Here is a 9,008-nt window from a genome sequence, read left to right on the forward strand (position 1 = left end):
TCCTATATAATCTATGGGCCACTAGAGTTTTGAATGGCCCAATGAATGACTTAGAATGATCAATCAAAGTGGTCTTGTGAACATTTTAAGAGGAGACAGCCTTCCTTTGCGGCATGGTTTAAGTTGCAAATGATTTACAGGTGCCTATTCTATTTGGCTTTAAGCAGTAAATGATTGTGTGCGTTTGGATAGCCTGTAAAGCATTTTAAGTTTTGTGAATGGAGAACCATTCGAGCCTGTAAATGAAATCCAAACTTTTTTCCTATAAATACTGCAAATCATTTACAGTCTGTTAAATGATTTACGGGCAAAAAAGGCCATCCAAAACAAGAGGATTAGGCAATCAGGGAATCCTTGTTTACCAAATAATAGAGGATCCTGACTTGAGTTTTTTTAGACCAGCCTAGTTTTTGAGTTATATAATGAGCAGGACGTGGATCACCTGATGCATGGTTTGGATTCTTCACACATTAAAGTAGGCCCCACAAATTGAATTGAAATACTCGGAGTATGTGATCATTTCCTATACTTATTATCCATATCATGATAAGTGCTTGGCTTTTTTGGTAATTTAACAAAACAATCAGGGCAATTAAGTTGGTTGGAAAAAACAATCTGGTCCCCTGTCCGTCACATGGTGGTACCGGTACAGCAATCCAGACCATTCAAATTGTTGCTTCCTTTTTAAATGAACCATCCACATTCTTTCTTTCGCATGGCCCAGATATCCTACACACATGACATGTTGGCAGGGAACACAGGGCTGGATAATGCATGTGATCATTCCTATCAGGTAAAAAATGTACTTGTTCAGCAACACAAGATCCACATGCTGCAACTGCTGCTTCACAATATCCATGCTTAAGATCTTGGGAAGTGATTCAGCATCCACCACAGCAATAATCCAATCCAGATTTATGCCGACTTCCTCTAACTCCGCTACAAACTTCTCTGGCTTCTCAAGCCCGGATGTCTATTACACCCTCCTTTAACTTTTTGTATGAAAATTTTGGAAATCCGAAAAGCATCGGACTAAAAATTTAAAAAATTGGACTTTGAATGTATGCAAGTGAGGTAGGCAATGGAACCAACAAAGGAATAATACCTCGATGAAGAGACAGTCAAAATTGTGCTTGCTATTGACAATCCGCTGCAGAGATTCTCTAAAAGGCCCGCTTACATCGCAACAACCGTAGCCTAATGAAAAATAGAAGGAGATATAAGGGCAATTTGGTAGTGAGAAAGGGAGGTGGTGAGGAATTTGGAAGAAGGAGAAGGGTATTTAGGGGATTTACTGACCGTGGGTGAGGGAGACTGTGGAGAGATTGGAAGCAGTGTTGAGGTGGGTGGAGTCGAGGAGGAGCGAGTCGACGTCCGAGTTGGTGAACTCGTTGACGAGAAGGGCGAGTCGGAGGTCACGAAACACACCCTCCTTTTCTTTTCCCTTCCTTCCCGTTTTCTTTTTCTGGTTTTTTTTCCTTTGTTTTTTTTTATAATGGTTTGGCATCCGGAGCTTTCTTTTATATTTTTTATTTTTTAAGTGAGTGGTGACGTGGACCAATGCGGATCAGGGTAACAGGAAATCTCTGTTTACCTGGTAACAGAGGAAATCACGAGAGATAAACAATCATGATCTCTTTAGCTTGTACTATCTTCCTAGACGAATCCACATAAAGACCCTACTCGAAAAGAGAAAAAAAATTATATTCTGGTAATCAGTATCATCCTTAGCCACACTAGCCATCTCCAACTCATGTGCACCTGCAATATCACATTGAGCAGGCCACAAAAGTATAGGAATGTCATACTCATACTTTCGAAGTCTTGCTTCACATCCAAAAAAGTATAGGAATGTTTCATATATGGAAATGGCACAATAAACCCAATCAGTTCATAATATCTACTAGAAATAAAAGAAATGTAAGCAGTAAGTACTGTTTGTGATTCTAAACTTAGTAGGAAATTAAAATCGAAACTAATACCTTATTTCTATGGACTTATCTTGCCAAGCAAAAGTTGTGCAGCTATCTTTTTTCATACAAATTGCATATCTCCCTGACCATGACATTGGACTGTAAATATATCTCATAAATGATACATAAATGAAAAATCCTAAAGAAGAAGTGAAAATACCAAATTGAAATAAAATCTATCTGCTTGGGACAAGCAATCCATAAATTTTATCACGAAAAGACCGCAATCATACATATTTACATTAAAATGATAAAAGTGAGTACCTATTAAAATAAAATCAATACACATCCGTACAAAGAAGTGATTGAAAGATAAACATACGAATTTTTTGGTTGAGGGCATTCATTATCCATAATGAGTTGAAAGTACCGCAATCGGGTATACTATGTATTGAAAAATATTTCTTAACACTTGTAACCTGTAATAACGAAAAAAAAGTAAATATTCTTATAATCATATTATTCGAGTTTAAACAATTTACTTTAAAAAAATAATTTAAATCGAAACATATAAACAACTACATACCATTGTGTTGATGTAGCTAAATGTATGATGACCTTTGATAGAGTTGTAAACTAAAAATATTTTTTTCTTCAGGTCAATAGTGAGCAAGTATCAGTGCGATACTTCATTCATAGGAATAAAAATTTTATCCCTACTCCCCAAATCATAAGGTATCGTCTCAAAGATACATTGAAGTTGATGACTAAAACTATTATCCGTGTCTTCACTTTTCTTTCTTTTTGCCTTATCATTTCTCCTTAAACATATAAATTGCTGAAATAGTTCAATCATGAACAAACTAAAATGCTTGCTAAACACATCAATATTTGTATGAACATTGCGTATTTATATAAAAAACTTACATGAAACCAGGTATTAAAAAATTGACATTTTAATAAATCCGGTCTATCTCTATTTTGTCGACTTTTTAGCAATTCATTATACTTGTCTATAACCTGATATATATATATATATATATAAATATATATATATATATAAAATATGTCAAATGATTATACTCTTTGTATCCATTAATAGTAGATTAATATATGCTGCTACATGAGGTAGTACAAAAATGAAAACAGTATATGTGGATATACCTCATCATCAAGCCATCCTCTAGGATTAATCAATAAATTTAACGAACTTCGAAGGACATAAAGTGGTCCACAAGAATCCTTCCTAAAGACATGTATAGGGTATTAGTGTAGGGAACTACCACAATGAAAATAAGTGAATAATGACAAACTAGTTAATTTATGTGTCATACTTGCAATCAGTCATGTGAACGAAACTTTTAATTGCAACATCCTCTTCTTGAGACAGCATAAGCCCAGCTGCCCTCTCTTCCATTGTTGAATCATTATCAAGTGATTTTACTTTGCTTTTAGTATTACGTTTATGATATGTTATCATGTACGGTGATTGTAAGATCTTTGAAGCATTTCTAATCCTACCACCCTCTTTCACACGCTTCACTATGGAACTCGGACTTCCAAGTACAAAATCATGATTGGTGGCCATCGCATTCATAGGAGAGAAAATATGTGGCTCATTTGCAGTTAATGGTGTATCCAATATTACATTTATATGAGGGAAAAGTTGTGGACTACATGCTGCCATCCAATTATCCTACATTGTCTCACACATTGGACTAGCATAATGGCATTTCTTCTCTGACTTTGTCAATTTATCAAATATCTCTGTGGTGAGTGCTGCCTGCGTATCTAGCTTATCTTGTATTCGCTTTAACACCTCCAATAATTGTTTACGTTCCTTCAACATTTCTTTGTAATATAACCTTTCTTCGTAATTCATATTTCGAGTCATAGACTGGTCCTATTTCAATAGCATAAGATTCAATACAAGTTGAAATAAACTACAATAAAAACAAAGTATTTCAAAATGATCTTTTAATTAGAAATATGTGCATGTATATAAATGAAATAACCATTATGTAAAAAATACTTACGATTTTCTCTTCCATCCTCACAAGTATGGGTTCCAATCACTAACGAATTTATTTATTTGTATTTAAAGTCACCTTATATAAAGTAATGTGAAATTAGTTATATAATCTAAAAATATGTATAGAAAATACATAAAATTTTACTTACATTTTTCTCATCAATCTTCAGAAGTATGGGTTCCAACCACTGACGTATTTCTCTATTCGAGCTTAAGGTGTCATATATGAATATCACAATCATTACATATATGATCAAGTGTGAGATCATTTATATTATCAAGAATCTATGTTATAAACAAAATAATCATTATATGAGGAATATTTACTATTTTCTCTTCATCTTCATAAGGCATAGTTCTAACCACTGACGTATCTCTTTGATTGAATTTGATGTCTCATATATATTAATCACAATAAAGACTTATATATCTCAAGTGTACAACCATGGGGTAATTACATAATGGGAAAAATATAAATATAAAGTGCTTACAGTGAAAGATAAAAGGTGACTCTCCTCATTTGTAGGGGTTATATCTTCAATAATCTGATGGAGATAATATATCAATATAAATGTACACTTGAACATAATAGTGATGAATGTTTAAATAAATAATTCTTTAACAAATGTATATACCTATGCGCAGATAAGACTGTCTAAAATTTTTTTATGTGTGCCCGTCTGTCGATAACTGCTATCGACCCATCTTTAAATACGTGGATACATTATCTTTGTTGATAACCATGACGGAAGAATAATATGCTCGTTTAACCATGGTTGTTAAAAATAATATCATTGATGAGAAAGACATGCAAAGCAAATATATATATATATATATATATATATATATATATATGTGTGTGTGTGTGTGTGTGTGTGTGTGTGTTGATTGAAAACAACCTCATTTATATAAGAAGTAATACTTACTTCCAAAACCATGACACATCCATTCACGTACTTTTTCTTCTTCCTCGCACTTTCAGAAATACTCCTAACCAGAAATATCCAAATGGCAGTGACCCATGCATAACTATGCAAATTTTCCAACTCATTCACATAGTGTAACAAAAATATAGGAGTTGTCTCGCTGGCGATTAAAAAAGAATTGTATTGAATAAATACAGTATGAACAATTTCGCAAAATCAGATATAGATTCTTTCGAACTTTCTTTCAACAAATTCTTAATATTCTCCTCTATTAACTCTCTCTTTAGAAAAACATTTGCAAAATATTTTTTCTTTAGTTCTTTTTCACTTGCACTCAATTCCCTTCTCAAATCTATATGTTCTCCATTCATACTCAATTCCAATATAATGGCAATGTCTTGGGGTTTAAAAAATATCATCTTTCCTCCGAAAAGGAAACAATTATGTTCGTCATCCCATTTAGTAAGAATAGTATTTAGAAATATGCGTTGAACTAGAAACTTGAGAAAATGCATAAATCCTTTAAATGGAGTATCTTTTATCACTTTAATATGTTCGTCCTTCAAATTCATTTTCTTGATAAAATTATAAAACTTTAACGGCGCACATCTAGTAGTATAATTGACTTTTTGTGAGTGAATGTTCTCCTTCATTGAATGAGAAACAATTATAATGAGTTCATCACATACCTTTTTAATATTGCATATTAAATCATTCTAAATTTGATTAATATTATCTGAAAGAGAGGGTAAAATAACTCACCATAGTATACGAAAAACCACTTTAATATAATGTCATAGTATGAGAATATAATAATCCTGTTTATAAGACAAATAAATGATGAGAGAAAACTAAATGATAACATAAGAAAAAAAATTACTCCGATCCATATATAAATTGATTTTTGGTGACATCGACATATTTGCAATCTTATTGAAATATTGCTGATACACTAGTGATACAAGCAACACCTGAAATTTACATAGTCGAAAATATTGGCAATACAAGAGACTTGGAATTTACACCGTCGAAAATATTGGCGATACATTGGTGATATGTAGTGATATATCACCGATAGATAGAATTTTTGATACTATCAGTGTTATCGGTATCATCGAGCTAAATATATGGATAATATCGGGGATATTCTGATTAGGACAATTGTTATGCCCCATGTGAATTGATGTTGTCGAATGGTGGGCCCATCATGCGACCAATTCTCACACGTTGGGCCATATTAACAAGTCATGGTTGGCCATTCACATTTGTTTCTGAGGGGGAACCAACTTGGGGAAGTGACTTGAATATGTAGATTGGATCAAAATCACAAATGTGGTAAATTGCTTACATATGTAAATGGATTCCTATGTATATAATTTACTATGTGAAGCATTTAAGCATTTAAATGGTTTGTAGGCAAACATGCCCGTAAGTAATAGAAATTATCCAATAAGTGTTAAAACTTGTACACCAGAACCCAGTTATTGGGATGTTCCATAGTTTCTAACTTCTTGAAGGTTATAACTTACAAAATGTGGCTAATGAAGAGAAGATTACAATGAATTGATATAACCACTTTCTAAGTGGGTTTACTTCAATTTCTAACAATATTGAAGTATTTGCATGTCTTTGTTTCCTTCTCACTAAATTTACAACGTCGCTACTATGCAACTACGAAGAATTACAAATATGAAAGGAGTGGTCTGCGTTGTTGAGCTTGTGTTGTGCAGAACTTGAGGATGAAATCAGATAGACTATCAGCATAAATTTGATATTTTTTTTTTTTTTTGCTTTTCTCATCAAAGAGAGTATTTGTGGATGAGATCGAGTGGGAGAAGATTTGAATTGTTGAATGATGTCAGCGGTTGCTACCGTTGGAGGAAATGGCATTCGAAAGGTGGGCTGGCTACATGGTGGTGCTGTTTTGCTACAATGGTTTGGAGTCCGAAGTTTTCTTTCAGGTTATTTTTAAAGTGAGTGATGACATGGACCAATGAGGATTAGGCAATCAGGGAATCCCTGTTTACCGAATAAAAGAAGATCCGGACTCTTCGGCAGGATAATGACTTCAGCACCACCCAACTAGTGTATTGGGCAAAGTGGGACCCACCCTAATATATGTGTTTTATATTCTAGCCCTTCAGTCATTTTGCTAGCTTTACAGGGCATGAGCCCAAAAAATAAATAAATAAGCCCAGGCTCGAGTGGACCACACCCACTGTTTATTTACTATCCAACCTGTTAATAAGGTCATATGACTTGGAGAAGGGAAAATGACCTTATGAAGTTTTTAATAAGGGCCCTCAATCATCATTGTTTCCTATGGGCTACCGGAGCTTTTGATCTATTTCATCTGGCTGTGGATAAAACAAATACATCACAGTGGGCCACACAACACCTAAGAACACATGGTGTTGGGTCACCCCATTATACTTCCGTTCGGAGCACCTGTTTGACATAATTGCGTAAGAATCCCTTGCTCTGTGGGGTCACCGTATTATATGTGCAACATCCACTCCGTCCACCAAGTTCTATGATATATTCTAGGCCATTGGAGAAAATATCATTTGGATAAGTAACTCATATGGGCCACACAACAGGAGACAATTGGGGTTGGTATACCAAGTATGGGTTTGTTTGTGGGGCTGCATTGGTGTGAATCTTTCATCAACTCCCTTAATCAGGTGTAATTCACTGGGATGAAGTTAAATACAAAAACACCATGATAAAAAAATATCAAGTGGGCCACACCATCTCAGCCTAGATTTTTGGGAGCAATTTCACATTGTTCCCATTGGAATGGCCCGTCAGAGCTTTTTATCAGGAGGATCTTGTGTATTTTAATTAAAATAAGATTTCTCACTTGATTTACGGCGTGGATTTACATTTAAAAAAAAACATGGTGGTCCCTTACAGAGCTTGGGTGTTGTGTAAAAAAAACAGAAAATTAATGCATTCGAAAAATCCATCACAATTTGGGAATCCAGATGCACGATTAAATGCGGGCTCACTTCATCTTTTAGCCAACCAGTTGCAGCTGGCCCGTTGCTACTCTATGGAATCCCTACGATAGGTGAATCTGGACCCTCCTATTGGCGGGCCCAGTTACGGATGATCGGTGAATCTTGAAAAATACCAACATCTGATGAACAGAATATTCCCTTTTTGAATCAAGAGCATTGACTTTCGAGGCTTTCTCTACCACTGAGTCATCCCCTCAGAGGGACCACTTCATGGATGGTCCAGTATCACCAAACGTACAACCACATGTACGGTGGAGCGGCAACGAACCATGTCTGGTTCACTGCACGACAGTCAAGAGTCTGCCTCAACTTCAAAGAGCATGATGAATACATGTAGTGCATAGATGAAAGAATAAAATACAGGCATATACATGCATGCATGCATGGTATAGATGCATGAATACATTGCATGCATGCATACCTTTAGATGCTTCTTTCTTGCCTTTGCAAGCTCAATCCCTTTGCCGCGCCCTTTGTCTCACTTGGCGTCGCTCCTTGAAAGTATATCAACCTCAAACCGAGGATACGTGTAGTGTCCTCGACCGTTTCTTCTTGACAATTTGGACCCGTGGTAATCGAGACCGTTGATATGATGAGTATTGTTCTAATGAGGGATTCCTCTTCCCTGAGGGGTCGTTTGGATGCTTCTAATGGCTTGTTTGGACAATGCTGGTTAACTCGCAGTGATGACTGGAAGTGGGTCTTTGACAAGAGCCCTCCATTCCCGTTTTCTTTTTCTGTTTTTTTTTTCTTTTTTTTTTTTAATAACGGTTTGGCGTCCGAAGCTTTCTTTTAGTTTTTTTAATCCTTTAAGGGCGTGTTTGGTCGGACCGATCCCATGGGTTTAGGAGGTATGGGATGGCTTTTAAGGTAATGATGGCAGCGTCAGTGGATGGTCGACCGTCTTCTGGGATTTTCATATCCCTCTACCAAAACATGTGCCTGTTTGGTCCGTCACAGCCATCCTGGGATCACTGACGTGATCCTGTTTGGATGGAGATGGGATTCCATTTTAATCCTTACGATCCCACACCCACAGCGTGAGGATTTCAATCCCAATTCTTGGACCAATCCATCTCCTGATCTCCGCCAAAAGAGACGTTAATCGTACATG

Source organism: Magnolia sinica, chromosome 12, assembly GCF_029962835.1.
Source record: "Magnolia sinica isolate HGM2019 chromosome 12, MsV1, whole genome shotgun sequence".
Taxonomy (NCBI): Eukaryota; Viridiplantae; Streptophyta; class Magnoliopsida; order Magnoliales; family Magnoliaceae; genus Magnolia; species Magnolia sinica.